The sequence below is a fragment of the Pongo abelii genome, chromosome 2, assembly GCF_028885655.2.
Source record: "Pongo abelii isolate AG06213 chromosome 2, NHGRI_mPonAbe1-v2.0_pri, whole genome shotgun sequence".
Classification (NCBI taxonomy): Eukaryota; Metazoa; Chordata; class Mammalia; order Primates; family Hominidae; genus Pongo; species Pongo abelii.
In genome coordinates this window covers 183,581,900-183,591,430 of record NC_085928.1, presented here as the reverse complement: position 1 = coordinate 183,591,430, position 9,531 = coordinate 183,581,900, and the positions used below count along the sequence as shown (strand labels likewise).

Below are 9,531 nucleotides of genomic sequence, written 5' to 3'. Positions count from 1 at the left end.
ACCCATTTCCAGTGATGCTGCCCTCAGCAAAATGAATATGTTCTTTTTTTCCTCTAAGAGAGGAAGACACTTCATTCCCTACAATCTGGAATGCTCAAGATAGACACTGCAGATGTATCTGAAAACAAACTTCTATGTTGTCAGCAAATCACGAAGATTGAAGGCTGCCTCCTAGTATTGCTAGATTTAAAGTTACGGCAGCATTTCTATTATAAATACAATTTTCCAAGGGTTTATAACCCAGCTGTAAAAAATCTGCTACAGGATCATGTTTTGTAGGCTGAAGAAAAAAGCAAAATATTAAAGTTCATTATGAAAAAAGAACATTTAAAATTTCGTCTTGAAATTATAAATATGATTGAATAATTTTCTCCCAAAACTTAATTTTAATAAGTAAATTTTATTCAGTAAAATAAATAACGCATGAAAAATAACCACCAGAAATTTATGAGATGAAAATCTATTTTAACCTATTCTGAGTGCATGTTGGAAAATAACTTTGAGCAAATAACTATATCATTCTAGAGTAAATTTTACTTTGTTGGACTAGATTTACTCTCGTAACCATGGTTATAGATAATTATGAATATCTATATTTACCAAGTTGCCAAATGATGTTATACTTTAAAAATAACTCCGGGGCAAAAACCTGCTTCATGAAGTACAAAGAGAGAAGTAAAATCCTTACTCCTAGTAGCCTCTGTTTCTTTCTGATACATAAACAGAAATTCATACAAACACTTGCCGTCCCTTCAACATACACAGATTCACATACACACAGATACACACACACCAAGTGCAAAGCTTTTGGTTGTTTTTTGCTGTTCAAGAGTAAAAGGCAAGTCAAGTCTCTGAATAAATAACAAAGCGGAAAAAAAGGAAAGTCAAGCCCTAAAGATAGATATATAGTCTACACTTAGAAAGGATGGACAAATAGTGTTAACAATCTTTCGCAAAACAATAAATGTGTATTCTCCACATTGTTAGAATCTTCCCTCTGACTGCTTAGCAGAATATTCCTTACTCAGCAGTCATTTCATAGAGAGTTGATAATGATAATGAGTGAAACCACAAATTTAATTTAAAATAACCACTTTCAGAGTGAACTTGTTGTTCCTCAAACATTTAAATCTGAAACTACCTACACAGTTACCAATCAGAAGAGATCACAAAGAAGGTGGAGCAGTCACAGCAGAACTTCATGCCCTGAGAAGGCAACTTGCCTTCTGGCTCTCTTCTTGGGACTTTCTTTGAAGCTCCCCATCTGGACCAGCTTCCACTAGACCACAGCTCTAGATGCTTTTGATTTTGTACTGCCCCTCTCAAGTTTCATCTCTCCCAAGAGTCTCTCTCTTTCCAAATTTCAAAAACTCTAATATTTGCATACACTGTTAATTGGGGTACCAAATCAAGAAGTTTATGGCATGTAAAAGAAAATGTAAGTAAGGCATGTCAGAAGAATATTGTTCTGTATTAAGAAAACATGTTAAGGAAGGGACTTTTAAAGAATACTGGTACCTAGTAAGAGATGTCATTGAAGAGATAATAAATAGGCCTCACAAAGGATTGAGTTTTTCTCTGTGGAAGAGAAGAAATTTTGAAGGATGATACTATTAAATTAGAATGATGTTAAAAATAGATGACTGAAAAAAAAATGAATCTGATTTTTAAAGGTCAGTAAGATGTACCTAGAAAAAAATACTAGACCACTTGATTTTTTGGGAAATGCAGAACACTGCCATCCATGCATATTTTAATAAAGCTTTTCTTTTTCCTTTTTTTTTTTTTTTAATTCTTAGCTTATACCGACCTTATGTTGAAATGTCCTTTGGTTTCTGTCTTCTTAAATGTAGCAGACTTATTCCCAAATTAAAGAAAATCAGGTAAGTATGTGACTATTACAGTTAGGGATTCTAGAACTTAACATTCATTATATAAATAGATCACTGTTCACTGTTCAGGATGTTAATAGAGGGAAATATTAATTCTGTCCCTTGGAATTCTTCCTCATACCTTGGAAAGAATGTCAAACACTTAAGCTCTTTTCTCCTTGTTGTGTAGACTTGGTAATAACTTCTAAAATAGCTTACTTTCTCAATTACACTTATTGGCTCTGCTTTTGTTCGTTATCCCAGACACATCTCATAAGTAACCTAGAAACACAGTTTATTCTAAAGACAAGCATTTTTCCCACTCCTTTCCTTTGTCTGTAAAATAGAAAATACTTCTCAAATAACCCCTTGTCCTCTTTAATCTTCAGCATTTTTTAAGTTCTCCTCTATTTTTGGTATATACTGTTTTTTAAAAAAGTTTCTATGAAGGTTAGAAAAGGAATTTATTGAATTTTGAAAGCATTTCCAATGAAAATTGTACAAGTCTGATAAAGTCTGAAGTGGAGATTGATTTTTTCAATGTTTTAACACAGTCGTGTCTCTCTCTTTTTTTTTTAAGCAATGGAGGGACATACATTTATAACAGCAATATTAAACAAGGTGTCGAGGAGCTGGAGATAAAGGCATTAGTTATGCATACATGATTCAAAGGGAGTTGTCTAATAGAAACTTGATATACAATTTGCTAAAAGCCCTTTGTCTAAGGATTTCCAAGTGTCAAATAACCTTTCACTGGATATTTTATGACCTATTGTTACCTAGATCTTCATTCAAATATAACTTATAATTTTTCTTTTACTAATCATAAGTAATCATAAGTAATAAAAATATTACATTCAGCATGTAATCCCAGCACTTTGGGAGGCCGAGGTGGGTGGATCAGTTGATGTCAGGAGTTTAAGACCAGCCTGGCCAACATGGTGAAACCCTGTCTCTACTGAAAATACAAAAATTAGCCGGGCATGGTGGTGCACGCCTCTAATCCCAGCTCTTAGGGAGGCTGAGCCAGGAAAATCGCTTGAGCCCAGGAGACGGAGGTTGCAGTGAGCTGAGATCACACCACCGCACTGCAGCCTGGGCAACAAAGCAAGACTCTGTTTCAAATAATAATAATAATAATAATAATAACATAAATAAATAAAATAAAATATTACATCCAGCTTCCTAGGACAACATTTTAAAGCTACATCAGACCCCAAGTAAGTTATTCTACTTAAAAAAAAAGATGGTGTAGCCTAAAGTATCTCTGAAATTACTCCCAGTTTTATTAGACAGTAACTAACAATGTTTAACATATTGATTTAATATATATGTAAAACTTTAATTTGTAGTATTCTCTAACTTCTCTTTTTATGTGCATATTTACATTGACTTCTTTATATTTATTCAATCACAGTGCAATACCTCTGCAGATGTGGATGCTTATTAATATCTACTGTAAAAGGCAAAACCTAAGGCATTTTCACATGCATTACAGGCAGAAAAAGTCAGTAGTAAACGAAGAATAAGGTGGGGTTGTTTAGTCCCCACCACCCAGTAGCTAAGTGAGCTCAACCTAAAGTTGATGTCAAATGACATTCTCATACCTATAAACAAGAACAGAAAACAGTCTCCAGTAAGAAGAACAAGTTACAGAGCAAGGTCATCCTAAAGGTGAGGACTCCAAGTCCTTAAGGGTAACCGCGGGGCTCCGAAAAGCTTGCTTATCTAGTGGGACAGGCCCCAGTCAGTACAGACTATTTTTCAGTGCTTAAACTCCCAGCTATGCTATGACAGAAGAGGAGAGCAATACCTGACAGGAAGAGAGCCAAACATTCACACAAAAGATAAAAATACAAAGGAGAGAAGTTCAGTGGACAAATACTGGAATGAGGTACAACATCAATATAAGCCTCATGGGAAGATGGCAAAAGAATTCAGATAATACACACAGATTTTCAGGAACAGCTTTTTTTTTTTCTGAACAGCCAACATTTTAAAGTAAAAAAGTCTCAGCTGAATGAAATATAGTCAGCTGCTTGAATAACTTAAAGCATAAGTCCTTTTAAGAAAAAAAAAATGCCAAAAAAGGTACTTTCATTTGCTACAAACAAAGCAGCACAGAACTAGGAGAGATGATGCAAGTAATGAGTAGAATTTGAGCTCTAGGGATAATATGCTGGAAAATTACAAATTTCAGATGTTTCCATATAATATGCTCAACTTAAAACTATGGCAGATTCCTCAAAAAATTAAAAATAAAACTACCATATGATCTAGCAGTACCACTTCTGGGTAGATATATCCACGGGAAATAAAATCACTCTCTTGAAGAGAGATCTTCCCTCTCACGTTCGTTGCAGCATTATTCACAATAGCCAAGGTAGCAATGAACCTAAGTGTGCATTGAGAAAGACATGGATAAAGAAAATGATGTGTGTGTGTGTGTGTGTGTGTGTGTGTGTGTGTGTGTGTGTGTGTGTAATGGAATATCATCAGCTTAAAAAAAGAAGGAAATTTCATCATTTCCAACAACACACATGAACCTGGAGGATGTTATACTAAATTAAATAAGCAAATCACAGAAAGACAAATACTGTGTGACCTCACTGATATGTGGAATCTTAAAAAGTCACATTTGTCAAGCACAGAGTCGAATGGTGGTTTCCATGGGCTGAGGAGTGGGAGGAATGGGAAGATGGTCAAAGGATACAAACATTGTACACCTTAAATGCATACAAATTTTGTTTGTCAATTATACCTCAATAATACTGGAAAAACAAACAAGCAAAAAACCCATGGTAGATCAGAGTAAAGAATAAAGGGAAAGAAAAATTACATCACTTTTGAGGACGTAGTTTACTTATGAGCCAGTCTTACGAAAATGTTTTTGTTTCCTAGTCAGTGACTTTCAAGGAGTGACTTCAAAGTCACTTCCTTTTTTAAGGAAAATCTACCTTTTCCTCCTGCTAGGATAGTTTTGCCAGTTTTGACAACGGCTATTTTTCCAAAATGAGGAACAGATTATGAATCATCAATACAGTCTTTAAGAAATTATTTGAAAAGTCAACAGTTATAATAATCTATTTTAAATCTCCCGAAGAAAAGGTGTGACAAGTTTGTAAACCAAGAGTCATAAAAAACAACTAATAAAATATTTCCAAATGGTGACATCATTTTTCAGGGACCAGTTCTAGAATAGCCTAGGTATGTGGCTCACACTGGTCTATATCACTGGGAAAAAACGTAGTAAACACTAGTTCCAGAAACAAAAACATAATTCTCATCTACTTTATATTTCTAAAAAATATTAGCAAAAATGCCATATATAAAATAGCCCTTGATATAACAGACTATTCTAAAGGAATTTTGCTTTAATTTTGAAACATTTATGACAAAATTTCAGCAAAAACTTCAAAGTAGTTAAAATAAATTTTACATTGTCCTATTCTCAAAATGCCTAAAAGCAAAAATAAACCACACATATTCTATTTGAACAAGTACCTTTCTTGTGACAGTTTCTAGCTATTATCTTGTAAATTTAAAAATATGAAAATGTAAAGACTAAGATTTTACTCATATTTGAAAATCCAAGATCATTTTTCTCCTTCTCCTGGTAATACTAATATTCATTTCCAGCTGCACTGCCCAAAATGGTAGCAATTAATCATAGGTAGCGATTTAAATTTTAATTTATATTAATAAAATTAAATCAAATGAGTTTCTCAGTCACATTAGCCATGTTTCAAGCGCTTGATAGCCACGTGGAGCTAGACGCTACTGTATTGGTCAGAGAAGATATAGAATATGTCCACGACCACAGGAAGCTCTATTGGATAGCACTAATATACAGGTTATAAACAGAGAAGGGACATTATACATTTGAATGTATTATGATATAGTTGCTAATAAAAACTCAATTACCAAAGCTGTATTTATTTTTACAAGAAAAATCACACTAAATTTCAAAACTGTTTCTATCATCTTTATAGTGTAACAAAGTCCATACCCCAACAGAAAGTTTATTTCAATTTTATACTGAGCTCTTCAAACTAGAAATATGGTTTTAAATAAAAAGTCAATTGATTTGTATCTATAGACTACATAAAGACTTATTACGTTAACATTCCAAGATTTTCTATGCAGATTCAGGTGAACAGGTTAGCCAAGTTAACCGAATACTCCTTAACCTCATTATTTTATCAGTTAATATCTCTTAATATTTCATCAGTAAATAATATATCAATTTATTATTGATCTATAACTAGTACATAAAAGTTATTTAATAAACAGTTAATGATTTGTAACTTGAAACATTACAAACATTGAAAGCCTCTTGTCTTATCAAAGAAAAATGGGGAAGACAGAGTCCTTCCCCACTTTTCCACATGCCCTTGGAAATTATTTGGAAAAGTGCAAAAGCATGAGTAAATGTATACATGTCACCATTTAAACAAATTTAGTACAGTCAACTGGCAAACCTAAATTTCTTTATTCAGCTGCAATCTAAGCAGACGTACCAGGATGGTGGTAGTGGTGGTACGTGTGTTGGGCGGAGGGGACAGGAAATAGGTACAATCATAAAATAAACACACATCTCAAAACACATCTTATGTCTAAAATACACATCATGAAAAATTTCCCTAAATTACAAAATGTCAGTCCTTTTCCTTACTTCTTTACCATTCTACTTTATCTGCCCATTTTTCTGCGAAATTCAAAAAGAGTGGGACTTCTGACAGTGGTATCCCCAGTTCCTTGATGACTCAAACTCAGCTAGTACTGTTTAAATGTATTATAGTAAATCCAGAAACAATTGAGGACTCTCTAGTTAAAATTAGGGAAAAGGTAAGTGGGCAGAATTAAGAATATTTGACTCACTCATTCTCTACATCTGTCTGACCAGACTGACATAGATGAAATTGCTGTCAACTAAGTTAAAGTTTAAGAAGACTCTCACTATCATCCCAAGTCTTTTAGGAACTATCTGAAAGCCTCCAGAAAAAAATTATAAATAAAGAGAGAGTGGATAAAATAGAAAAAAAAGAATTATAAATCGTCATCTTCCTATTTAAAAAAAATTTAAAACCTATGAGCTATAAATTAGTCTGGGTAATACCACCATTAGTTTCCTAATTTACCTTCTATTAGAATTAAGTAAATTAATTGAGAAACCTTCTGCTCATTCTTACTGCATGTGGTAGCTGTCTTGCATTCATGTTGTTAAACTACTACACAGTATAGTTAGCTGATTCAAATTATTCCCTGACAGTTAAAACTAAGATATACAATATCATACCACAGCTAATTTATTTAAATTGGTATTCTAAATCTTCTTAAATATAAAGAAGAAATTGTCTCCTTAATGTGTCCTTAATTCATTGTAGGAGGTGGGAGCAGGCATATCTACAAAAGTTTCCCTTCCTGGAAACAGGGAAAACAGCAGCAGTAGCATGAGAAGAAAACATTAAAGATGGCATTTAAACTGTTGCAACAAATGAAACAAGCTCATGCTACATTAAATCCATGCATGAAGTGAAGTCTTGAAACTCATGCTCCTTACTAGAATTCTTGACAAGTCAGTGAAGTAGGCAGAAAGTGCAGACAAATATTAACCCTGTAATCTATTGCAATTCCCTTTGTTCCTAGAATGAACCTAAAAATGAGAAATCTTGCAACACTGAAGGTCATGAAGCCAAAACCTTCATCTCACACAAGTGAAAACTGAGGCCCAAAGCGATAAAAATGACTTGCTCAAATACATGGCAACAGAATGACAGAGCCAGAACAGGAAGCCATGGGTCAAGAACTCTTATCAACAGCTGACCTGTTGTTAGAGCCAGAGGGCCCTGCCCCTTTCATGGAGAACAACTTCTGAACTCTATTCATGTTCTTCTAGGACTCCTATTTTTATTTGAAAAAAGAAAAAAGGCTAATAGAGTTCTTTATTGCCTATCTTTTGGGGCCTTTTAAATAGATGTCAATGGGACGGCAAGAAAATTTAAATATTTAAAAGATTTTTGAAATTACTGATCAACTTCTTGTCAGATGGCACAAATGCAAAAGCCTCCTATTTTTCACAAGACCCAGTCTCTTGTATCATCAATCTAACCACAGACAACTGCCAAATTAATCTTCCTAAAACAATTTTAATCATGTCACTCTCTTATGCACAAACATCTGGTAGCTCCCCTTTGCCTACCAAATTAAAATCCTCACATTGGCATTCAAAGCCCTTCACAATATGTCCCAATCAATCTTTCCTTCCTGGTACTTATTACCTGTTCCCCAGCTCAACTGCAGCCACGTGATGATCACAAACCTTGTTCTTTCCCATCTCAACGCTTCTCTTTGCCCATGCTATTCTCTCTTGTTGGTACACATTCTCTCCCTCCATAGTGACCTGTCAAAAAGTCTATATTATTCAAGGCTATCTTAACTCTCATTATTTTCTGATTGTTCACTTTAACCTCATCCAAAACACATTCACGATTAGATATTACCCCCCTTCCCTTTTAATTCTCCAACAATCTGTTTTTTTCTTTCACAAAAATAATCACATTTCCCCATTTTTACAGTATGCATGCACCTGTCCTAACTTCTTTTCCAATCAGACTGAGCTCCTTGACATAGTCAGTGGGTGCCACTGCTGCCAACATCCAACTAGTATTGTTGACTTGCATGCCAAAGGGCTTCATGGACAGAATACACAAGAATGACTTAACCTTCACCGAGGTTTATATAGAGGCCATTTTAGAGGCAGAATGGGTCTAAATACTATATGTTGCTGTCGAATGATTATGAAAAAAAACACGGTGCTGGTTTGTTGTGGTTTCATAGCCTAGTTCTTCATCCAGCTGAAGTTCCCTGGGACTCAACACTCCCTTGAGGGTACAGAATGCATTTAGAAGCTCTGTTAATGATTTCTGAAGAATTTATTTGCTAAATGATCTGGAAGGCTATGTGCAGCTTCCCCAAGGCCTACATTTGTTATTGAGCGGGAAGTATGGCAACTCGTTGTGTTTACTAATTGGGTCAGTTAGTAATTTTGTTCTTTCTTTTTTTTTGGAAATAGCAAACAATAAATAATTTTTCTATTGGAATCACATTGTAGAAACTGTTGATTTACTTTCCTAATTTTTGCAACAAAAATAGTTCTCGGCAATGTTAAATGCCACGGGTGTAATACCTGCCCTTTAAACTACCTAAGGTGAAATAAAACCACTTCTCCAATGCAGTCCTGGCAACGGCATAATCATCTTACAAGTGGAAACTTCTATTCATTTTTTAGAATCTTAAAATAAGCTTTGGGGTTTTTTTTCTCCTCTTTTTACTGGGACTATTTTTCTTCTTCTTCCAGCAGGTCAGCATCAGAAAGCAATTTGGGCATTCTATCATGCTCTGATCTTTCCAGATGTCCTTGCCATTGCTTTTAGATACTTTTCTACTTCATGTCCCACATTCTGTATTCTCAGTCTTTCTGTGAGGTTTATGTGGTTTTAATGATCTAGGTGTATGAGTCTCAGGAAAGAGCCTAACCAGTCCCATCTGTACTTCCCACAGCAAGACATGTGGCTTTCACTGCTTTCAAATTCTTTGGGTCCATTCCACTCCCATGCAGATAAACACAGCACTAGATGGGAACAGTTAAATGCTCAAA

General features: G+C 34.6%; 1 protein-coding gene across 8 annotated transcripts in view; it reads right to left on the bottom strand.

The window, feature by feature from the left end:
• Window positions 1–9,531, bottom strand: part of NLGN1 (neuroligin 1) — an 886,466-nt gene that overhangs the window by 659,702 nt on the left and 217,233 nt on the right. The gene's annotated exons all lie outside the window — the stretch shown is intronic.